Genomic DNA, 25,553 nt, shown 5'->3' with positions numbered 1-25,553 from the left:
CCTCCCAGGAAGGCTCCCCGACTACGTCGGCGGAGGGAGCTTCGCCGATGCGGGCGAGGGACTCTTCCTTTCGACGCCCCCACCGTGGACGGGGTTCCACCGAGTCGAGCAGGGCGAGGTTGCAGACACAGGTTCGTGAACTTGTGTCTGACACCGAGGGTGAGGCCTCGTGGGAAGAGGAGGAAGACCCCAGATATTTCTCTGACGAGGAGTCTGAGGGTCTCCCTTCCGATCCCACTCCCTCTCCTGAAAGACAGCTTTCCCCTCCTGAGAGTCTGTCTTTCGCTTCCTTTGTCCGGGAGATGTCTACGGCCATCCCCTTCCCGGTGGTTGTGGAGGACGAGCCCAGGGCTGAAATGTTTGAGCTCCTGGACTATCCTTCTCCACCTAAGGAAGCGTCCACTGTTCCCTTGCACCATGTCATGAAAAAGACATTGCTTGCGAACTGGACCAAGCCACTAAGTAATCCCCACGTTCCCAAGAAGATTGAGTCCCAGTACCGGATCCATGGGGACCCAGAGCTGATGCGCACTCAGTTGCCTCATGACTCTGGAGTTGTGGATTTGGCCCTAAAGAAGGCTAAGAGTTCTAGGGAGCATGCTTCGGCGCCCCCGGGCAAAGACCCTAGAACCTTAGACTCCTTTGGGAGGAAGGCCTACCATTCTTCTATGCTCGTGGCCAAGATCCAGTCTTACCAGCTCTACACGAGCATACACATGCGGAACAATGTGCGGCAGTTGGCGGGCTTGGTTGATGCTCTTCCCCCTGAGCAAGCCAAGCCTTTTCAGGAGGTGGTCAGGCAGCTGAAGGCGTGCAGAAAATTCCTGGCCAGAGGAGTTTATGACACTTTTGATGTTGCGTCCAGGGCCGCTGCTCAAGGTGTGGTGATGCGCAGGCTCTCATGGCTGCGTGCCGCCGACCTGGAGAATAGACTCCAGCAGCGGATTGCGGACTCGCCTTGCCGTGCGGACAACATTTTTGGAGAAAAAGTCGAGCAGGTGGTAGAGTCTCTCCACCAGCGGGACACCGCATTCGACAAGTTCTCCCGCCGGCAGCCTTCAGCCTCTACCTCTACAGGTAGAAGATTTTTCGGGGGAAGGAAGACTGGTCCCTATGCTTCTGGTAAGCGTAGGTACAATCCTCCTTCCCGACAGCCTGCGGCCCAGGCTAAGCCCCAGCGCGCTCGCTCTCGTCAGCAGCGTGCGCCTCAGCAAGGCCCCGCGGCTCCCCAGCAAAAGCAAGGGGCGAGCTTTTGACTGGCTCCAGCAGAGCATAGCCGACATCCAAGTGTCAGTGCTGGGCGACCTGCCGGTCGGGGGGAGGTTGAAAGCTTTTCACCAAAGGTTGCCTCTCATAACCTCCGACCAGTGGGTTCTACAAATAGTCCGGCAAGGATACACCCTCAATTTGGCCTCAAAACCTCCAAATTGTCCACCGGGAGCTCAGTCTTACAGCTTCCAGCACAAGCAGGTACTTGCAGGGGAACTCTCCGCCCTTCTCAGCGCCAATGCGGTCGAGCCCGTGCCATCCGGGCAAGAAGGGCTGGGATTCTATTCCAGGTACTTCCTTGTGGAAAAGAAAACAGGGGGGATGCGTCCCATCCTAGACCTAAGGGCCCTGAACAAATATCTCGTAAAAGAAAAGTTCAGGATGCTTTCCCTGGGCACCCTTCTCCCCATGATTCAGCAAAACGATTGGCTATGCTCTCTGGACTTGAAGGATGCCTACACACACATCCCGATACTGCCAGCTCACAGACAGTATCTGCGATTTCAGTTGGGCACACGCCACTTCCAGTACTGTGTGCTACCCTTTGGGCTCGCCTCTGCGCCCAGGGTGTTCACAAAGTGCCTAGCTGTGGTAGCAGCGGCACTTCGCAGGCTGGGGGTGCACGTGTTCCCATATCTCGACGATTGGCTGGTGAAGAACACATCCGAGGCAGGAGCCCTGCAGTCCATGCAGATGACTATTCACCTCCTGGAGCTACTGGGGTTTGTGATAAATTATCCAAAGTCCCATCTTCTCCCAGTGCAGAAACTCGAATTCATAGGAGCTCTGCTGGATTCTCGGACGGCTCGCGCCTATCTCCCAGAGACGAGGGCCAACAACTTGTTGTCCCTCGTCTCGCGGGTGCGAGCGTCCCGGCAGATCACAGCTCGGCAGATGTTGAGATTGCTGGGCCACATGGCCTCCACAGTTCATGTGACTCCCATGGCCCGTCTTCATATGAGATCTGCTCAATGGGCCCTAGCCTCCCAGTGGTATCAGGCTGCTGGGGGCCTAGAAGACGTGATCCACCTGTCCACGAGTTTTCTCAAATCCCTGTATTGGTGGACGATTTGCTCCAATTTGACTCTGGGACGTCCCTTCCAAATTCCTCAGCCGCAAAAAGTGCTGACCACGGATGCTTCTCTCCTGGGATGGGGAGCTCATGTCGATGGGCTTCACACCCAAGGAAGTTGGTCCCTCCAAGAACGCGATCTACAGATCAATCTTCTGGAGTTGCGAGCGATCTGGAACGCTCTGAAGGCTTTCAGAGATCGGCTGTCCCACCAAATTATCCAAATTCAGACAGACAACCAGGTTGCCATGTACTATGTCAACAAGCAGGGGGGCACCGGATCTCGCCCCCTGTGTCAGGAAGCCGTCAGCATGTGGCTCTGGGCTCGCCGTCTCGGCATGGTGCTCCAAGCCACATATCTGGCAGGCGTAAACAACAGTCTGGCCGACAGGTTGAGCAGGATTATGCAACCTCACGAGTGGTCGCTCAGTTCCAGGGTAGTGCGACAGATCTTCCAAGCGTGGGGCACCCCCTTGGTGGATCTCTTCGCATCTCGAGCGAACCACAAAGTCCCTCAGTTCTGTTCCAGGCTTCAGGCCTCCGGCAGACTAGCATCGGATGCCTTCCTCCTGGATTGGGGGGAGGGCCTGCTGTATGCTTATCCTCCCATCCCTCTGGTGGGGAAGACTTTGTTGAAACTCAAGCAAGACCGAGGCACCATGATTCTGATTGCTCCTTTTTGGCCGAGTCAGATCTGGTTCCCCCTTCTTCTGGAGTTATCCTCCGAAGAACCGTGGAGATTGGAGTGTTTTCCGACCCTCATCACACAGGACGAGGGGGTGCTTCTGCATCCCAACCTCCAGTCTCTGGCTCTCACGGCCTGGATGTTGAGGGCGTAGACTTTGCCTCCTTGGGTCTGTCGGAGGGTGTCTCCCGCATCTTGCTTGCTTCCAGGAAAGACTCCACTAAGAGAAGTTACTTCTTCCATTGGAGGAGGTTTGCCGTCTGGTGTGACAGCAAGGCCCTAGATCCTCGCTCTTGTCCTACACAGACCCTGCTTGAATACCTTCTGCACTTGTCTGAGTCTGGCCTCAAGACCAACTCTGTAAGAGTTCACCTTAGTGCAATCAGTGCATACCATTACCGTGTGGAAGGTAAGCCGATCTCAGGACAGCCTTTAGTTGTTCGCTTCATGAGAGGTTTGCTTTTGTCAAAGCCCCCTGTCAAGCCTCCTACAGTGTCATGGGATCTCAATGTCGTTCTCACCCAGCTGATGAAACCTCCTTTTGAGCCACTGAATTCCTGCCATCTGAAGTACTTGACCTGGAAGGTCATTTTCTTGGTGGCAGTTACTTCAGCTCGTAGAGTCAGTGAGCTTCAGGCCCTGGTAGCCCAGGCCCCTTACACCAATTTTCATCATAACAGAGTAGTCCTCCGCACTCACCCTAAGTTCTTGCCAAAGGTCGTGTCGGAGTTCCATCTGAACCAGTCAATTGTCTTGCCAACATTCTTTCCCCGTCCTCATTCCTGCCCTGCTGAACGTCAGCTGCACACATTGGACTGCAAGAGAGCATTGGCCTTCTACCTGGAGCGGACACAGCCCCACAGACAGTCCGCCCAATTGTTTGTTTCTTTTGATCCCAATAGGAGGGGAGTGGCTGTAGGGAAACGCACCATATCCAATTGGCTAGCAGATTGCATTTCCTTCACTTACGCCCAGGCGGGGCTGGCTCTTGAGGGTCATGTCACGGCTCATAATGTTAGAGCCATGGCTGCGTCGGTAGCCCACTTGAAGTCAGCCTCCATTGAAGAAATTTGCAAAGCTGCGACGTGGTCATCTGTCCACACATTCACATCTCATTACTGCCTGCAGCAGGATACCCGACGCGACAGTCGGTTCGGGCAGTCAGTTCTTCAGAACCTGTTTGGGCTTTAGGATCCAACTCCACCCCCCGAGGGCCCTGTTTGTTCTGTTCCAGGCTGCACTCTCAGTTAGTTGGTAAATTTTTTAGGTCAATCTCAGTTATGTCCTCGCCGTTGCGAGGCCCAATTGACCATGGTTGTTGTTTTGAGTGAGCCTGGGGGCTAGGAATACCCCATCAGTGAGAACAAGCAGCCTGCTTGTCCTCGGAGAAAGCGAATGCTACATACCTGTAGAAGGTATTCTCCGAGGACAGCAGGCTGATTGTTCTCACAAACCCGCCCGCCTCCCCTTTGGAGTTGAGTCTTCCCTTGAAGTGTATTGTTTTGCTACATACTGGACTGGCCGGCTCGAGCCGGTTTCGGGCGGGAAGACGGCCGCGCATGCGCGGTGCGCATGGGCGCGCGAGGACTAGCAAAGGCCTTTGCTAGTAAACTTTCCGATGGAGGGGGCTGCCGAGGACGTCAACCCATCAGTGAGAACAATCAGCCTGCTGTCCTCGGAGAATACCTTCTACAGGTATGTAGCATTCGCTGTATTGTGAAATGGAAGTTCCCATAATAGAAGTCATCATGAATCCTCAAGAGAGGACTGGATTGGCGGCATGTATGGGTAGTTAGCAGATGTTTAGTCCTCAAAAATATATAGTGTTATGAAGAAGGTGGTAAAGTGTCACTTATATTCTTGTATGCAATTCAGTAAAAGCAGGTCTTATCATCAAGTCCAAAGCTGTCAACCAAAAATTAACTCCTAAATCGGTTAAATACATATCTTCTGCTCTTTTTTTAAGTCTTCATATTAAGCAGTCTCATTTATTTTGTGGTCAGTAGTTTGATCAGAATGACCATACTCTCAATAAAGGCTATCTTTAAAATTCCATTTATGGAGTGGAGGAAGTGACATCACCAAGCGCAATTGCAGCTTGAGCCTTTAGCTCCTTGTTCCCTGGACCTAATCGGCCAAGTATCTCAGGCATCCAGCATATTATTGGACATCTCTTGTTGTAATTGTTAATCCGGTGACTGACTTACTCTGCTCCCATGTCTGTTAAGGCAAAAGGCATGGATTTGACAGAGTTTTCTTACGCCAACGCAGTGCAGGTCCCGCGTCAGGAAGCTACCAATATGGTGGATGGTCAGCGTGTGACAGGGACAGAATCTAGTATAGCTGATGAAACCCTGGATCCAGAGGGGGAAATCCGAGCCTGAATCATGATCTTTGTTTGTTGTTCTCTTGGTCCTTCTAGGGGGAGGGGGAGGGGGTGAGGGAAGGGTGCGTTTCAGGGTGACAATATATTGATTACAGTGTTGTTTCTGATGTACATTATATTGCAGTTGTTTCTTTATAAAAGCAATAAAAATTGCAGTTTAAAAAAAGATTCCATTTATTAAGATATTGTACTATGTAAGCCTGGATCACACAAATCTGGCTGGGCCTGCCCCACTGTCTTCTCAGCAGGTCAAAACTATGAATGTCCTTTGAATTGTTAGATATTTTGTTAAGACATTGTTACTGGCCCATATCTGCCCTCAGTGATGATCCTTTACAGTAACACTCTTGCACTGTTGAATAGAAAAATTCCCAAGAATACAGCCTTTCTTGACAAGGCCAGAAGGATGCTAGGCTGCATAGAGAGGGGTATAAACAACAGAAGAAAGGAGATGTTGATGCCCCTGTACAAGTCATTGGTGAGGCCCCACTTGGACAATTGTCTTCAGTTTTGGAGGCCTTATCTTGCTAAGGATGTAAAAAGACTTGCTGACCTAAACATGTATACCCTGGAGGAGAGGACAAACAGGGGCGATATGTTACAGACGTTCAAATATTTGAAAAGTATCAATCCGCAGACAAACCTTTTCCAGACACAGGCTTGAATTGAAGTTGAAAGGGAGCCGACTCAGGAATAATGTCAGGAAGTATTTTTTGACTGAGAGGATGGTAGATACCTGGAATGCAAGTTGTAGAGATGAAAACTGTAACGGAATTCAAAAATGCATGGGACAAACACAAAGGAATCCTGTTTAGAAGGATCAGATCCAAAGAAGCTTTGGGGAGATTAGGTAGAAAAGCCAGTGCTGGGCACGCTTCTATGGTCTGTGCCCTGATCGAGGCTGAATAGACTTGGATAGGCTGGAGTGGAGCTTTTCAGGGGCTTTGACAACAACTTCAGAAATTTTAGAACAAAGCCAGTGCTGGGCAGACCTCTACAGTCTATGTCTTAAAAAAGGCAAGGATAAATTAAGATCAGGTATACATATGTTGTATCACTTCATAACATATGTAATGAATTTATCTTGTTGAGCAGACTGGATGGACCATACTGGTCTTTATCTACCGCCATCTACCATGTTACTATGTTACATTGATCTTTACAGATTTGGAGGTCCAAATTTCTGTGAATGCCAATTCAGAAATTTTAAAAATGCAGGGGGCTGGGTGGCAGAGAGAAGGGGGCTGTTGAGGGAACTGAGGGTAGGCAGGTGGAGACTGAGACTCGGGAGTGCGGAGGAGAGGTAAGAGTGGTGCCGGCGGCCTGAATAAAAAGGATGGGTTGGGAGCAGCGGGAGCGGAGCACCCCCCTTTGTATTTACACCCAGGGCAGACTGCCTCCTCCGCTCCACCTTTGGTATGCCACTGAAGGACTGCTATTGCTTGCTTTGGCTTCCACTGCTGTTCATTGAGAGAAGCAGCAGCGGCAGCTGCTGGAGATTCGATGAGCAGCAAGGAAAAAAAAAGGTGCCGGTACCCTGTACCTGTGTGTACCGGCACAAAAAAAGCCCTGTGCTTACTCCTGTTACTTCTGTGCATACTACACATTTTCTCTATATGGATCAGTTTGTTCTCCCATCAACCTTCATTCATCGTTTGGAGCAATGTTCCCTGTAAGCAGAGCCCATGAGCGATTGCTCATACATTTTAGGAGTGTCGCTCAGATTTTACATGGCTGCTCACAAAAATGTGCTACATACAGAAATGCATTGCTAATACTGGTGCTCAAAAATTGTTGGTTTTTAAAACTTGATGCTCACATGAAAATAAAATTTGCACACACCAGGCCACTCCTTAGAGGAAACATTGATTTGGAGGGCAGCAGACAGACCTGGACCCATTGCTGGAATTCTCTTCCTCCAAAACTGAAATGTGAATGAAAAAAAAATCAGTGTTTATCAATGTTTTCATGGGCATGATTGTTATTGCTGGGAATCTTTTCTGGTGGATTCAAATATATTCAATTTTTTTGCTGCTAAAGAGTCGGCATTTAAGAAGCACAAAAACAGAGGAAGGAACCAAGGGAGACAAGGGCAGGAGTGAGAAAGTACTAGGGGAAATGTTTTTTCCCCCAGTATTTAGCCAATAAATACCTATTTGTATTTATTTATTTATTTTTGCACTAGGGGTGTTTCATCAGAGTTTATCAGCTAAAACCTAAAATCAGAAGCCCTTCTTTTGGGCTCTGATATTTGGATGAAATACTGAAAAACATCTATTGAACCACATTGAGCATAATTTTGATGATCCCTTGATTTTCTGTTGAGATGGTGTAGTAGTGTTGTTGTTTTATTAGTCCACTTGAATGCACAATAATAATGATTAACCAATAAATAGAAAACAAACAAACAAACAAACAAACAAAAATAAATATAAGGTGAGACCTTTCAGTAGCGAACATTGCCTTGTTAGGTTAGCCTAATAAAAAGGTATCACCTTACTACTATTTTTGTTAAACCTTTATTTCTATCTTTGAGGTGTTAATAATATGGGATTTTAAACATTATAGTATTGAGACACCTGTCCTTTTTTTTGTAGCTGTTTGAATGACATGTGCAGTTCCTCTATAAGTCTCTAGCACTGTGGTCCTGTTGAACGAAAGAAGAGAGAGGGGATGTATTTAACCCCTTGCGCTTTCGTCTGAAGAGATATGATGGTTTGGATAATCTGACAGAAGTGTGGTAGGGTTCGAACTTAGCATTATGTAGATATTTGTGATTGTGGATGGGATTTTTGTTGATTGCAGTTTCCATGGGAGCAGTTTTCAGAGTCTAGCACTTTCAACAGGCATGCTGCATGAAAAGTTTCAGAAAGAAACAACCTGCATAGTTTCATTTTGAAAATTCAGCAAGTGCAAAACTATGGGGGTCTTCTATAAAGATTCACTAACGTTTTTAGTGCATGTCCGGGTAGACGCCCATAATATTCCTATGGGCATCTACAAAGTTAGCACGCGCTAAAAATGGTAGCACACCTTTGTAAAAGGGGCCCTGTTTGCATTGAAAGAATCATTGTTACTGTAGCTGCTGTTTGGATGATGGAGGTGGGGCACGATAAGGTATATACATTTAAAAACAAATCAAATGTGTTTGTGCTCGTTTCCTCATTCCGACCTAAATATGCTCATAGGAATGCCTCTTCCTGCAGTTAAATTATATGCACACTATTGGGCTCATTTTCGAAAGAGAAGGACGCCCATCTTTCGACATAAATCGGAAGATGGGCGTCCTTCTCACAGGGTCGTCCAAATTGGTATAATTGAAAACCGATTTTGGACGTCCCCAACTGCTTTCCGTTGCAGAGACGGCCAAAGTTCAAGGGGGTGTATCGGAGGCGCAACGAAGGCGGGACTTGGGCGTGCCTAACACTAGGTCGTCTTCAACCCATAATCAAAAGAAACAAGGACGTCCCTGACGAACACTTGGATGACTTTACCTGGTCGTGTTTTTCTTACAACCAAGGCACAAAAAGGTGCCTGAAATGACCAGATGACCACTGGAGAGAATCGGGGATGACCTCCCCTTACTCCCCCAGTGGTCACTAACCCCCTCCCACCCTCAAAAAACATCTTTAAAAATATTGATTGCCAGTCTGTATGCCAGCCTCAGATGTCATATTCAGCTCCATCATAACAGTATGCAGGTCCCTGGAGCAGTTTTAGTGGGTGCAGTGTATTTCAGGCAGGCGGACCCAGGCCCATACTCCCCCCCACCTGTTATGTTTGTGGAGGAAACAGTGAGCCCTCTAAAACCCACTGCAAACCCATTGTACCCACATCTAGGTGCCCCCCCTTCACCCGTAAGGGCTATTGTAGTGGTGTACAGTTGGGGGTAGTGGGTTTTGGGGGGGGTTTAGGGGCTCAGCACACAAGGTAAAGGAGCTATGTTCCTGGGAGCAATTTATGAAGTCCACTGCAGTGCCCCCTAGGGTGCCCGGTTGCTGTCCTGGCATGTCAGGGGGACCAGTGCACTACAAATGCTGGCTCCTCCCATGACCAAATGGCTTGCATTTGGTCGTTTCTGAGATGGACGTCCTTGGTTTCATCGCCGAAAATCAGAAACGACCAAGTCTAGGGACGACCATCTCTAAGGATGAACAATCCTGACGGTATTATCGAAACGGAAGATGGACATCCATCTCGTTTCGAAAATACGGATTTCCCCGCCCCTGGATGGGGGATGTTTTGCGAGGACGTCCTCATCAAAATTTGGATGTCCATTTCGAAAATGCCCCTCTATGGAATCTATACTTAGTTTTAATTGTATTTGAGAAGGGCAGTTTTCAGTGCAGTCATTTACCTGGGAAAGTTCCTCTTCCGTGTGTTCCACCTTCCATGAGCCACTTTTCTACTTATGTTATTGTCTTAAAAAGTTGAACTTTATGGAGGAGTGGAAATTATTGAAGTCATTGTTGCATTAGTAACACAAAAACACATAGTATGATGGCAGATGACCAGAAGGCCCATCCAGTTTGCCCAGTTTATTTCTTGGTGCAATGCCACAGACTACTATTGATCACTTTACAACAAGGGATGTTCTGTGCTTATCCTGTGCTTTATCAAATTCTGCTACTGTGTGATGGAGACAAATACAGAATTAGAATTTGAAAAAGCTTGGGAGAAGCCCAGATGATCCTTTGTTGTGATGGCAAATCCAGAGAGCCTCTGTGGTCTAGGGTACAAGAAGAAAATTTAGGCTAGATGGGCCTTACAGTCCTTACCTGCCATCATAGTCTGTTTTTCTATGTTACTCCAACAATTCCACAAGGACTTCAACAACTTCATCTCTTTATAAAGCTCACTTTGGAATGCTCTGCTTTGAAGATCCACCTCTTAAATAATTGTTCGTTCTTTTTTCATTTTTCTGTTTTGTTTTCATTTCCGTAAATTGTTCCTTCCCCCCCGCTCTCCCTGAACCTCTTCTACAATTCCTTCTTATCGATAAGAACCGTGTGCATGGGAGTCTATCCAGCAACAGCTCATTGACACTGGAAGGCTCAGTGGGCATTCTGTCCTTTGATTGGTTAGTAGCTGTCTGCAGTAATATTTTCCATTTAAATTCTTTTGCTTGATGTGGGGCCTCACGATTTCCACTTCAGTCATGGGTTGGCACAAAGCTACACCAACTTTTCTTATAGCTGGCCTCCTTCTTTTGTTGGGGGGTAGGGTGTTCCTTCATCAGGGCTTCTTCTGTTGTCAATGGATATGGGGGAGGGGGTACTGGCAGTGACTGTTTCACTTGTTCACTTAGTTCAAATTGGGCTTCTGTTTTGTTGACTGATGGGGAGGTGAGAAAGGCCACTTGGGTGAGGCTGAGGCTGTAGTGAATGGTTCTTCTCTTGGGAGCTCCAGTGGGAAGAAGGATGAAGAGCAAGGAAGCGCCAATGGCTGCTACTTCTGTTGTCAGCAGGCAGGTGAATTGTAGCTGTTTCTTCATTGCTTGTGGGATCAGGCTTTTTTTCCTTCTACAAATTCCCCTGGATTCTATGTAGTGCGCCTAAAGATCTGCACTGAAATCAGCGCTGATTCTATAACAACGAGTATAACTTAATTGGCTTAACAAGTTAATCAGTGTTGATAACAGCTCTTAACAAGCAACAATGTTCACTAATTAGCACTGATCAGAATATATGTGCACAACTCGCTAAGCGTATTCTGTAATGAAGTGCGCCAAACTTCTAACATGCGCAGGCAAAAAGGATGTGGTTATGGGCAGGGAAATGGGCGTTTTATGGGCATTCTGAAATTTACATGCGTAGTTGTAGAATATGGCCCAGTGCACGTAAATCTACGTGCCGGGATTTATGTCACGTTTTTATTGGTGTAAATGGATGCATGTAGTTTTAGGCGCTGAGATATCAACTAAGCATATTCTGTCATTGGTGACAATGATAGAATGTGCTTACTCAGCACTGATTTCAGCATCAAATTTTAATTGCCATATATGGAGCCTAGTCCATTATATTCTGACAATGTTTACTTCATCTGTTTTGTCAGGATTTGTTGTGACAGCTGCAGCATGGACCTTTCTGTCCGATTCATTTTTGACTGTGTGTTAAACTATTATGGAGAAAAAGCTACACATTTTTTTTCTCTTTTTAATGGACATCTTAACCTGTGTCAACTAATGGAAGATAGGCTGGAATTACATCCCCACAAAATAAAAAAAATTAGTTATCAATGTATAGATAACTATTGTATGATATAAGTAAACTGCTTTGAATATAATCATTATATAAGTAAAATACAAAGATTGGAGGAAAAAGCCAAATGAACCATAAGCAAACTGAGGGGCCCTTTTACTAAGCTGTGCTAGGTGCTAATGCGTGTGTACTGCGAGATACACTTATGTGTGCTGTGGTAACTGCAAAGTTAGTGCATGCTAATCCATGCGCAAAAAAAAAATTGTCGTTTTTGGGAGGGGTGTGTCAAGGAGGCAGAGAGTGGGTGTTCCTGTGCTAAACAGTTAGTGCAACCACATTAGCGCACAAAGGGCTAGATTCTATATATGGTGCCAAAAATTGTTGCCGAAAAAAGCGCCATTCTATAAACTATGCTTGAATTTAGGTGCGGTTTATAGACTAGCGCTTACACCCAGGAATTGCGCCTAACTTTAGGGTGCAAATGTACTTGCCCACATAGACATGTATCCCCGTTATTCTATAACAACGCTTGTTAATTTTAGGAACAGCCTTGTTGTGCCCATAACCCTCCCATTTCTGTGTCCCCTTTTTCAACTCGTGCGTAAAATTGAGACGCGGATCCCATGCCTAAACTAACACGCATAAATGCCAATTAAATCTAATTAGTGCCTGGCCTCACTTACTATACCTTATATACCATCTCACACCCTCAGGTCTCTATTCAACAATAGGCTATTCTTACTCCAGTCCTCCAAAGCCAGGTGGGAATCCACTTGGTCTTCTGCTTTTTATTTTTTGTCACCTGCTTTATGGAACTCTCTACTGCAACATCTCTGGTTGGAGAGCTCTTACTCACTCTAGCTTTTGACAATTAATTGTTCACGGTTGGTTCCTGCAAAGGGAGGGAAGAACTCATATGTTGTTCCTTTGACTTGTTGAGAGATTGTGCTCTTTCTCTGTTTGTTGTCTGATTCTTTTCTATCAAGTTATAGAGTTCCTTTCTCTGTTCTAATATTTTTATTAATTTTAACTGTAAACCTCTTTGACTTGTCTGCAACTAGAGGTGGTATAATAAATTAATAAAAAATAAATGATAATATTTTGCTTGTTAAAAAGCCAATTTTTGACACTAGCTTATTATTCAGTTAAATTGCGTGTGCAAATTGAGCGCATGCTCAAATTTGCATACACAGTTTTTGGCGATTTTTATAGAATTAGGGGGAAAATGAATGGTGCTAAGTGCTCACACAGTAATTGTTTTTTTATTGCCATACACTAATGGCTACGTTAGCGAATGGCCATTAATACAAAAAATAGAAAATTGGCCGTTTTACTGCTGCAGTAAAAATGGCCTTAGCACGTGGGAAAAACCCACTCAAGGGTCCGCTAAGGCCACTTATTACCACAGCTTATTAAAAGGACCCCTGAAAGTGTTTTCCTTGTATGTACCCTTATTTAATACTGTACTTCCACTATCATATCTAACAGCATATGTGATGCAGCAGCTGTATATAGCCTTTGGCCAGATCTCACCAACTACAGAGAGTTGTGTTACTGGTCAGGATGCCTTAAATTTCTGCTAGCATTTTAGAAAATGATCTGCCAGTATAGATCATTTTCCAAAATGCATGCAGGAGTGGATGTGTATGAGCCAGCTACGTGTGGCGGCAATTTCCACTTTGCAGATATCAACTCGGCAACGTTCATGTTGGTACTGGTACATACATGTGCATGTTGGTATTTCAGAACATACCTGTGCATTTGTCGGCACATAGATGGGCGTGCTTGCCATTTTAGAAACATACACACTTGTTTCCTCAAGCCGTCACAAAGCCCAATGTCTTTGCCCAGTATCACTTTTGCCGGGAGGGCGGGAGAGACAAAAACACCAGGGATTAAGGAGCACCTCCCCTAATCCCTTCCATAGAGTGCTGCACAAAACAAGCATCTTTAAATAACCTAGATCCCTGGGAGTAGCTGTAAATCCTGATGTTTATCTTGGAGGACATAAATGTACATGCTCCATCTGAAATGTGGAATGCAGATGTGTATTTCAGCCCTGCCCTAGGCCTGCCCAAAACACACCCATAGTATGCCTTCCTGCCATGTGCATATATGCATGCATTTGTGATTTGGACCTGCATATCACGACTTTCTAAAATGAGAATTTAGACATGTATGTGATATGCATAAACTGGAGTTTAGATGTGTATGTCTAAATCATGAATAACCACCTACATCTCTGGTAGGGAGAGACTTCTGACATAGCAAAGGAGATGTGGCTTATTTTTCCAAGCCTCGCTTGCTCCACAGATGCTGATGCTGTGCATCAGTCTCCATGGCCCTGTACCAGCAGCATGATGTCACATCTGATCGGTCAATAACATTCTGTTTATACTGCTAGCATTTCAAATATTTTATGTGCTAATACATTTAGGAGTCTTTCTGTTTGAGTTTTTTTTTTCATTATTCAATAATAAATATTAAAAAGTAGAACTTGTTTGGAGTCACTTGAGGACACTTTGAGGGGCAAAATGGAAAGATCGTCCAAGTACGAATTAGGACGTTCTTACGAAAACGCCCAAAAATAGACCTGTATAATGGAAAAATAGTGTGGGCGTTTTTCGATAATCGATTATCCCTGTAAGAAAACAATCAAATGACGAGCGCATAAGCGTGACTAAATTGGGCGCCCTAAGATGGTCGATTATTGCAGGTGCAAACGACCAAATCACGTGGTGTGTAAAATAATGTACAAAGGTGTATCGCAAGTACAGTACATGTTGTTCATGCCATCCGGGTACGGAAATATATGAGGAATGCATATATGTGTCAACTACAGACATATCATGCTGCTCCACCCATACTTTCATCATATGTGCCCATCTGAATGTCCGGATCTGCATGCACTGTACACCTACTGAACATGCAGTAAATGCATATTGTGTATATGTGAAAAGGGTCGGGTGGGGTGCGTCATACTCATCTATGTAAGGCACGTTTCACACTCCTGCAGGCATGTGCACGTCAAAGACGTGTATGCTTACGAGGGCGTCCACGTGCTGATAGGGGCCATATATGGAATGGTCATCCATATATGGAGCTGTGCATGAAACGACGTCCCTCACGCAAGGTCGTCTATATAAGGCACTTCTTTTCCAACACGTGGAAAAATGGCACAACGGCGAGAGCCGAATTTTGGAGAGGAGGAGAGTTTGCTGCTCGTCAGGCTGTGCCTAAGGCACCGGCACACCCTCTTCATACAGCACCACCACCTGCCCCCCAGGCTGCAGGCCATGCGAGCCTGGTCCCGCATCCGGGAAAGGTTACAAAGGTAAGGTTATGGCCCAACCCCCCTCCCCTCCTGTACCTACACATATAACAGCTCCGTCATCAATGTTACCAGCAGTAACTGGAGTGTCCATGCAAGGATCATGAGTAATATAGGAACATGCACAATCACTAATAATTTGTATGTTATTTAAACGACCACCATTCCCACATCCCTACAAGAATGTATTTCGTTAGGTTAGTATCGTGACTATGCTATTAGTGTTATGTGAAAATTTCGTTAGTTATGTGAAGGCCACATTTTCCAACCCCTCTTTGCAGCCAGTGGGTTACAACGCCTCCGAATAGTGGAAGCATGAGACCAATGAAACCTATACCATACTTTATAACATGGTCATGATAACACATATAAAGTAGTTTAACAAGCATACATTATAATGTATACAAACGGTACTGTCTGGCCTCATGCCCACCTCTCTGGCATCATCTGCATAGGAACCAACTCGGTGGCTGCTGTGGGTGCTTGACCACCCCACCCCCAATATCAAATATGTATGGAGGGAGGGGTCATCTCCACTGGGGGTACCACCCCCCAAAATGGTAAAAAGGTGGCTCCTATGATTCACTACCAATGGAGGTGCCCCCCCCCCAACACTGTAGACCCTCTCTCTCTGGTATGTGAATAGCAAATGAATGTGTGCAGAGGACAAAAAGGACCAACACCCCTGACCCCTGCTCTACAAACTTATATCTTACAGACGCTTTGGAGTCCACTGGGACCTCGAGTCCCTAAGGAGGCGGTTCCGCCGGGTGAGGCGGGAGAGGCCCGACCTCATCCGGGCGGTGCGAAGGCACCTCAGGGCTCGCCGTAAGTATTCAAAAACAGGACACCTGTACACATTACTACATACATTTCATGAATAAAGCAAATGTGTTGTACAATATCACTTCCCATGTGCCTAATAGCCACCTAGTAATACCATATCTGTCCCAGATCAAGGATGCAGGTTGCAGGGGTTCTCCCATGAGCGTGCTTGCAACGTCCGACCATCCCCCCGAGATGAATGAGATGATATGCCACACTTTACTATTCCCCTTATTGTGGTGGCTGATTACTGTGTCCTGGTACAGCTGCCTGAGGCCCTACTTTTACTGCATGTTATGGCCTAAATCACATAAAAGAATTGTGCTCAACACCCTTCCCACTGCCCCCCCCCCCAATAACTCCTACAACAACTGTCCATCAACCCCTCGTTGCATCTCACAATGCAAACATGCTGGTCAGCAATGAATTTGGTATGGCCACATGTCCTGTGTGGTGTGTGTCAGAGGAGGGTCCAGGGTTCTGTTTCATGTCATCTGATGCAGCTCATTCCCTATGGGCATAGGCTACGCCTTACCACACCCTGCCCCATCCCCTGCCTCACGCCACCCAGCTACTGCACTATGCAAGCCACGGTGTATGCACTGATCTCAATCACACTCCTTTTACATACACAGGGCTCCACCAGCAGGAAGCTGAGCGGCAGGATGAGGAGGGCCACCACCTCCAGGAGCAGGAGGAAGAGGAGGAGGAGGAGGAGCAGGAGGAGGAGGAGGAGCAGGAGGAGCAGCAGCCAGGCCAGGAGGCGGGCCACCAGGAAGAAGAGGACGGAGGAGGACTCGGAGGAGGGAGTCCTCATCATAGATGAGGATCTGGACATTCATGAGGACCCCTCCCCACCTGCAGCTCCGTATCAGGCCTCTCCCTCCCCAAATGCAGCGCCATCGCCTGGCCCACCTCCATCCCCTGGGCCAGCTTCTGTGTCCCCTGGCCCACCTCCATCCCCTGGGCCAGCTTCTGTGTCCCCTGGCCCACCTCCATCCCCTGGGCCATCTTCCGTGTCCCCTGGCCCACCTCCAGCCTTTGGCCCGGCTACTGTAGTGCGCCTCCTGCAGCAGCTGGTAGATGGCCAGCACCAGCTTATAGTTGGCCAGCAACAGCTGCTGCAGGAGGTGACAGCCCTACAGCAGGGCAATGAGCAGCTCCAGGGCCCACTAAGGGTATTGCTGGGGCTGCTCATTGCCCTGCTACAGAGGGCCTTACTAAGAGGGCGTGGCCGCCCTTAATTTAAATAGGGGGGCCTGTTGGGGGTGTGGGGAGTGGGTGGGGGAGGGAATTGTTGGGGTTGTGTGTGTGGGGGGAGGGAAATGTTGGGGGTTGTGTGGGGGGTGGGGAGGGAATTGTTGGGGTTGTGTGGGGAGTTGTGGGGGGGAAGAGGGCATTGTTGGGGCTTATTTTGTAGGGGTGGGGGTGGGGGGAAATAAATGTTTTGTTACAATATAACTATCAGTGTGTGTGTGTGTGTTTGTCTCCCTTGTGCATTACATATCACCAAATGGTGCTGTTGAGTTGAGAGGAAGGAGACAGCAATATGCATAGCATTAAATGTGCTGTGTGAATGAGAAGGTGATGTATGTCTGAGAATGTTGGCCATACAGAACGCCACCTGTTCATTCCAACCTGCATGGCCATATGTGCAGGGGGGTTGGGCCGGGGAGGCTGGATGGATATTTGTGTTCATGAATAAAAATGGCCAGCCAGCATCTCTCTCTCCCTTCCTCCCTCCCCACAATACAGAGTGCCATCAATAAGAGATTAATAGTGTACCACGTGTGATCTGCCAGGTACACACTTCCACATAACTCCAGGTACCACATACACAGTGTTTGCTGTCTGATGGACACATATCCTTACCCACAATCCACATTGGTGGGGGGGGGGGGGGGGGCCAAGAAGGACCTACAAACAGCTGGCTCATATGTTCACATTGAATACATCAGCTATGGTATATAATGCTGAGGAGCAAAAGGGAAACAATGGGAAACCCAATAGATGGATGGTTACTTCATCACAGTTGCAATGTAATACTTGTGTTAGGGAAGGGCACAAATAAAAATGGTGCTCATTATTTGCAGGTGTGGGTGATGACACTTTCTCCAGTAGTTGATCAAGGTGTGTTACATTCAAGTATTCTGGGTTTGTGTCAAACTTTGTCCCTGAAGTGACTTGCCTTAGGTGGGATTTGAACCAGCAACCTTATGATTATAAGGCTGGTGCTCTAACCACTAGACCACAGCAGCCACCAGGCTTTAGCCACCACCAGTTACTTTGGGTTGGTACCTGTACACACACCCCTCTCCCTCACCACCACGTCATAGGCCTCAGTGGGACTACCTGTAGCCACCTCGATCATTTTGTCCAGGCTACCGATTAAAAACAATGTAATGTGCATGTTCCCTACCCTACTACCTATGGAGCAATTTAGGAAGGTGTTCCATAATGTGCTATACACATCCATTGCATTAATCATTCTCCCCTCCCCCGCCTATGGACCTTGAGAATGGGTGGCCACTTCATAAATGGGGACTGGGGTACACCACATAAACAAGGAAGATGGAAGCTACCGGGAACCAATACAGCACCTCCAACAGCTGGCCCACACCACTGAGAACCTGCCAACCCCACAGTACAGTGCACAGGAACCTGGTGAAACGAGAGCTACCTAACATCTGACTCCAGACTACATACATACAGTGAATGCACACTCCTTGACTATGAGCACAAAGAGAAGAGGTGGCAGACAAATGAGAGCTTACCATGAACGTCTGTTTCAAGACTGTGTAGTGCGCCTTTTATCTTCTGGAACATTAGCTGCACATCTCCTTGATTGAAATGACCCTTACCGAGGGGTGCTTGATGTGGGCCGACTGTACTAAATTCTTGGCCCCCACACACTGCCTGCTACAACCAGGCAGAGAGAATGTGAGAAAGGAAGGGAGCATCAGGGGATGTGGAAGACAGGAAACGGAAGGCGTGGTGGCTGAGGGCCAACAAGTATTCCTCCCCCCCTAAATACACAGGTGTACCCAAGCATACTTAGCTAAACACATACCTTCATATAAGTGAGGGTAAAACCCTGTAAATGATTATTACGAACAACGGGCAAGGTCTAAGTGCAGGAAATGGCAGGTAAAATGGCAATGAAGAAAGGGAAGGCAGGTGGAGACGCCCATACTTATCTACTCATAATCGAAACCATGTGTTCCTAATCGCTATCTGAGCTGGGCACGCTTAGGAATTATGTGTATAATTGAAAAAGAAACGCCCATATCAGAAATGCCTATTCCCCCGTCTCAATGGGCGTTCTTGGCGCCTATATAAACGCCCACTCCGTATTTTCGAAAACCCCATTGGTACAATGCCACCACGCATGCCGCCGACCCGGAAGGGTAATTTTGTCGAGGCAGAGGTGGAGCTCCTGGTCCAAGAAATTGTACAGCGCCACCGGAGTCTGTTTGCTCCCACAGGGCAGAGGCTGGCAGCAACAGTAAAGCAGCGCGAATGGGAGGCAGTACGGGACAGCCTGAATGCTGTCTTCCATGCTGGGAGAGACGTGGAGGACTGCAAGAGGAAGTGGCGGAAGCTGAGGAGGGATGTTCGCAGGAAGGCGGGGGCCAATCCCCCAGGCAATGACACTGCCAACCTTACACCCATGGAGCTGATGGTGTACTCCCTCCTACCCCAGGAGGGCATCCACGGGATTGGCTCCCTGGACACCTCGGGCCAGGCTGAGGACTCAGGTAGGTGTTTCATTATGCAGTTGGGGTATCTGTTGTGCTGCACTACACTTGTGTTGGGGTCAGGGGGAGGGAGGTGAGGAGTGGGGGGCAGGAGGAGGGAGGTAGGTGGGGGGGGGGGAGTATCTCTGGCTGTCTTTATGTATATTAACAGGCCACCTTTATGATGCTGTTGTGACCTGGTAACCCCTACTCCCTAGCTCTCTACCCTTACTCCCTATCCCTACCGTTGTCATTGGGTTTCCTCTTACCTGTCCTGTGTGCCCATATTTATTGAATTAATTGTAAGCTCTATTTGAGTAGTGGTAGTGGTCATGTGTGTTATAGGAGCAAGCAGACAGGGTGGGTGCTGTGTGTGTGTGTGAGCACTCCCAATATTGAGGAAAGATCATGTAGCTGTGCAGGGAGGAGGGTTGGTCACTGGGCTTAGCACCCCCAATACTACTTTCCAGTTGGCTCCTATGGGTGTGTGTAGGTTACTACTGTGGCAGAACTTTGGGGGCCGTCCTTCCCTACTACTCCTCTATTTTCCCATTACCAAACTGTGCCTAGTTCCTCCTGTGACCTCTGTGCTCTACTGAGTGTGGGCCACATGCATTCAACTGAAGGAGCCTGTAATGGGGGTCATAAAGCAGTTCTATGCAGTTTAGCAAGTCAGTAGTAACACAACACATGCTGCAATGTTGTTCAATTTAACATTTATACAACTAACAGCTTGAGCACAACGTTGTGAGTGGTGTCCTTCTCTTGGCTGCTCATCCACCACCTCTACCCAGCTGCCTGCGGGGCTCTCTCTTTCGTACCCGTGTCAATTCCATTCCTCCTCACCATCTCTTTGCTGGGTCATCAGGTTGGGGGACATACCAATGTATATGAATGCTGAAAGACAAAAGTGGGTTATTTGCACCAACACTATTCCTCACTCTTGTGCTATACAGGTGAAGACTCGGAGGAGGCCGGCCCTAGTGGCCTGCAAGGCCAACGCCCTACACCATCCGTCCAGCCTCAACCTCCACAGCCTGCAGCACCAGCAGTCCAGCCTCCACCACCTGCACCAGCTATGCATCCTCTGCGTCCACCACCACCTGCACCAGCTGTCCAGCCTCTGCCACCACCACCACCACCTGCACCAGCTGTCCAGCCACCACCACCACCTGCACCAGCTGTCCAGCCTCTGCCACCACCACCACCACCACCTGCACCAGCAGAGGCCGCACCTCCAGCACCGGAGGACTTTGTTGAGGAGGAGGAGGGCCCAGCTCCCCGCCAGAGGCCATCCGGCCAAAGGAGGCAACTCCTGCGGCTGGCCACCGAACTACTCCGCCACAACGTGCGCTTGGAGGAGTACCGCCAGCAGAAACTGGAGCTGCAGCGCCAAGCACTGGAGGCACAGCAGCGAGCACACCAGGAACTCCTCCAGGCGCAACGTGAAGGCCACCAGGAGGTGCTCCAGCAACTGAGACGGCTGGAGCAGAGCATCCAACACCTGCGCCCTCAGGGCACCGCGCCTACTCCAGCCCCCGTGCTGCTGGAGCAGCCCCTGCCATCAACATCCTCCTCCACTGACCACCAGCAACCACCAGCTAAGAGGTGGGCATTGCGATCCTCAGCCTCCGCACCCACTCCTGCAGCACCCACCAAATCTGCTCCCATTCTGGGTCCTGTGGCCAGACCACTAGAACCAAGAAGGTGGCCCGATTTCCACGGTGCAGCCGAAGCCGCAGGCTGCCGTGGGGATAGGGAGCAGGACACTGGGAGCAGCAGCTCAGAAGAGGGTGAAGAGACTTCCCATGCAGCACCAGCTGCAAAGGAAGGGCGTGGGAGGGGTAGGAGGGGACGGGGGAAGGGAAGGGGAAAATGATGGGACATGCTGTAGGGTGAGGGTTGGTGGGAGGGGGGTGGGTGTGGGAGGGGGGTGGTGGTGGTGGTGGTGGTGGTGGTGGGGTTGAACACACACATATGCACTGAATGTCACAAATAAATGTTCACTTACTTTCACCTAAAACTTGTTTCAATGAGTCTTTGTCTTGCTCTTACGCCAAGCTGGTAGGCATTGAGCTCTGCTCTGTGGGCTGGGGGTGGAGGGGGCTCCTCTTCCAGCTCATCTGGGGCCTCTTCTGGTGGTGGCTGTGGCTCCTCTGGGAGAGGCTGTCCTCTGCGCTGGGCCAAATTGTGTAACATGCAGCACGCCACAAAGATCTTGGCCACCTTTTCTGGACTGTAGAGCAGCTCTCCTCCAGACCGGTCCAGACAGCGGAAGCGGTTTTTCAATAAACCAAAGGTGCGCTCAATGATCCCCCGGGTGCTGCGATGTTTCCTGTTGTAGGTTTCTTCTGGCCCTGGTTGTGGGTGGATCAGGGGGGTCATAAGCCATGTCCTCTGCGGGTAGCCTCGGTCACCTTTGCAGAAAAGCAGAATGAGATAGATGAGTGTGTATCGCTTGGAGCAGGTACAGGGGGGGCGGGGGGATTTGGATAGTGGGTTGTGGTGGAGGAAGCCAGGGCGGAGGGTTGCCCAGTGGAGGAGGTCTAGTATGGGTGGTACATGCATGTTGCACTTACCTAGTAGCCATCCACCAATGAACTCCCCTCGCTCGAACCTGCGGAAGATGCCCGAGTGCTGTAGGATGTAGGCATCGTGGCTGGAGCCGGGGTACCTGGCACACACGTCTAATATCTCCCCCTGGGCATCACATACAACTTGCATGTTCATAGAATGAAATGCCTTCCTATTTCTGTAGGTGGCTTCGTGTGCCCGGGGGGGTCTGAGGGCTACGTGTGTGCAGTCTATCACACCGATGACCGAGGGGAATCTAGCAACAGCATAGAAGGCGGCCATGTTGTTGTGCAGGGCCTGGGGGGTGGTGGGGAAAGTGATGTAGTGTGAGGTGTGAGTTATGAAGGCATCCAGGAACTGGGTGAGACAGTGTGAAATAGAAGCCTGGGTGAGGCCTGTGTTAGCAGCTAATACGGATTGAAAACTGCCAGTGGCCAGGACAGAGAGAGCGGAAGTGATTTTGAGGTGGGCAGGGATGGGGTTATTCCTACGTGTCTGGGGCTGAAGGAGGGGTGTCAGCTGCTCGCACAGCTGACGAATAGTGGCCCTATCAAACCTGAACCTTGTTAGACACTGCTGGTCAGTGAGTTGTAGGAAGGTGGTGCGGGGCCTAAACACTCGGGGCCGTGAATACCTCCTGCGGTGGGTGGCCTCTTCGTGTAGCATGCATGCCACAAGTGCATTAAGTGCATCCATATCCCCACCACCAGTGCAAGTATTAGGACTAGTAGTCAAACAAACAGCAACACACACAGATCTTTCACTTCCAGCCACCACGCCCTCTGGCCACTCACTCGCCAAACAGTACAGGAACACAGAGACAAACGGAGGTCAGGGAATAGAGTACACACGTGGGAAGTGTGAATGGGGAGGGATAGGGGGAGGGGAAGGGGGCGATGGAGCAAAGGAGTAGGAGTAAGGAACGGTCAAAGGGTAAGACACAAAAAGAGGCAGGGCACACAGACGACGGTCACAGGTACTCAACACGCTCGGCTTTCTCTCTGCAACCACCACTTCCGCTCTTCCACCAACAATATCGCCACTCTCCAACTACACACAATCGCTAATGGGTCTAAAGACGATTTCCCCCTTGCTCTGGTCGCTTTTATTTCGGGTCCATCATATTACGCCCATCTTCCCGCTCAACCAGAGCCCTTTCGCTATTCGTTATACGTTGTACCCGTCCACGTCGTATCACCGCCCCTAACACGCCCCCGACACGCCTCTTATTTGGACGTTTTTACGTCCACGTACGAGCGACACGGGCGCACTGAAACATTGCTTTCAATTATATGGATTTACTCGTTTTTGTGAGATTAACGTCCATCTCCCGATTTAGGTCGGAACTTGGGCGTTTGTCTCGTTCGATTATAAGCAGGTTTGTGTGATATTAAGATAGTGTTTTAAAGCATTGTCTGTCAGCATTTAGCTTCTTGACCTGGAAAGAATTAATTTTTATGATTTGATTATTCTTTTTCTGTATGGGTATTTTTCTCTTTCCATACATTACATTTCAGAATCCTTTCTGCTCAGAGACAGAGTCACCATATTCATCCTTATTTATACAACAAACCCAATATAAAGTCTGGATCTTTAAGCAATCAAAATTCTTCTTAATTCCTTAAAATATTGATTTTATTTTTAAAATTTTAAATTTTTATGACATTTTTTTTAATGAAGAGAAAGACTTCAGCTCAATCGGTACCTAATTATTTTCAGGCTCATGATTCACACCATCATCAGTTTAAAATCCTCCACTTCCCTTAAGTCTCTTTATTTGATTTGTATGCTTCTTTTGCTTTTATAGTTTTTGCTTTATAATTACTTAAATTCATCCAATTATAACACAGTTGTGGTGACTTAGGCCCTGTTTATTAAGGTGCGCTAGTGTTTTTAGTGCGTGCTAATGCTAGAGACACCCATATATTCCTATAGGTGTCTCTAGTGCTTTAGTGTGCGCTAAAAACGCTAGCATGCCTACAGTGCGGCTTAGTAAACAGGGCCCTTAGCTCTACGAAGCCTCTCTGTTTCACAGATCCGCTTCTTCAGGAGCCACTGGTAATGTGCCTGTCGCTAAGTGTTCACAACCTGCAATAACAATAAATGATTGCAGTTTCAGTGCTTCTTAATAGAATATGTCCATCAGCAAAAATTAAAAACTTATAGGGCTCACCACATACATTGTTACCACCATTCTCATGCTAATCCTTTTCCCAATATTGCGCTACTTTTTAACTAAAACGCCAACTTCCATTCTCCAGTGAACTGTCTCTTTCGATAAGCTGAAGATCTGCGGTTGGTTTGGAACACCCAGTGACGTTAATTCAGACTTCCAACATTAATTGTAATGATGCCATCTGAATGAATTTCTACTCCAGTGAATCCTTTTAAAAGAATTCCTTTACAAGAAAGCTCTCCAATCCGACTATAAGTTTAGTCCCGTCGGTTCTAATGTATTGAGTCTATACATCCATTTTTGTTCTCTTTGTAGCAACAATTTCCCCCATCCCCTCCTCTTTTAGTTTCTCCAATTTTATCAGTAATACAACATTTTAAATCCTCAAAGTTATGAGACACTGTACAATGAGTTACTATTGGAACTTCCTGTTTTGCATGTGTTACACAAAAACTATTTTCATTCTTTCTTATTTTGGTTTGTCCAATATAATATTTATGGCAAGAACATTCAACTGTGCATACAAAATATGTACTGTTATAGTCTGTATGATATCTAAGTTCATAAATTTTGCCATCTTACGTCGGCCACATTTAAAATGACCCAAGGGAATTTCTTGATCTGCATCTATTTTCAGTGTTTTTCCCCTGGAATATGCCAACCTTGACTTCTAATTTTTGAAAGCTGGGTATGATTGTATTACTCTCCAATGGTACCCCTGCTGCTTTTGTCGATCCTATTGTGTATTTGGTGACAAATGTATTTATACCGATGTCCTCTTCACCTGAGTTTTTAGGCTGCAATAATAGTTCTCTGATTATTTTTAGCTCTTTTATAAAACCATTGGAGAGCAGTACAATCACACCCAGCTTTCGAAAATCAGGAAAATGTTATAAAATATAAAAATTAAAATCAATATTTTAAGGAATTAAAAATAATTTTGAGTGATTAAAGATCCAGACTTTATATTGGGCTTGTTGTTAGAAATTTCAAAGTCTGAGATCCTATTTAGGATTGAGTAGCCTTATTTATACAGAAAATGTTTCCATAGATCCTTTGAATAAGGTCATTAGACTCTTGAATGTTATGGATAATGTGCTTTCAAAAACATTTGCTGAAACTTTTAAGAAGTAGAGGTTCACTTCTTGTTTGTTGGGTATATGCCATTTGCAAAGACTCCACTTCTATATATATGTGACAGACATCCCAGCGCAATTAAATTGTGTGCTCAAAATGGGCATGCGTCCATATTTTCACATACTATTTTGTTCATCTTATATAGAATCCGGGGGATAATG

General features: G+C 47.5%; 1 protein-coding gene across 5 annotated transcripts in view; it reads left to right on the top strand.

The window, feature by feature from the left end:
• Positions 1-25,553, top strand: part of GRHL1 (grainyhead like transcription factor 1) — a 169,443-nt gene that overhangs the window by 28,207 nt on the left and 115,683 nt on the right. The gene's annotated exons all lie outside the window — the stretch shown is intronic.

This window comes from Microcaecilia unicolor, chromosome 3 (genome assembly GCF_901765095.1).
Source record: "Microcaecilia unicolor chromosome 3, aMicUni1.1, whole genome shotgun sequence".
Classification (NCBI taxonomy): Eukaryota; Metazoa; Chordata; class Amphibia; order Gymnophiona; family Siphonopidae; genus Microcaecilia; species Microcaecilia unicolor.
This window is presented reverse-complemented; position numbering and strand designations above follow the sequence as displayed.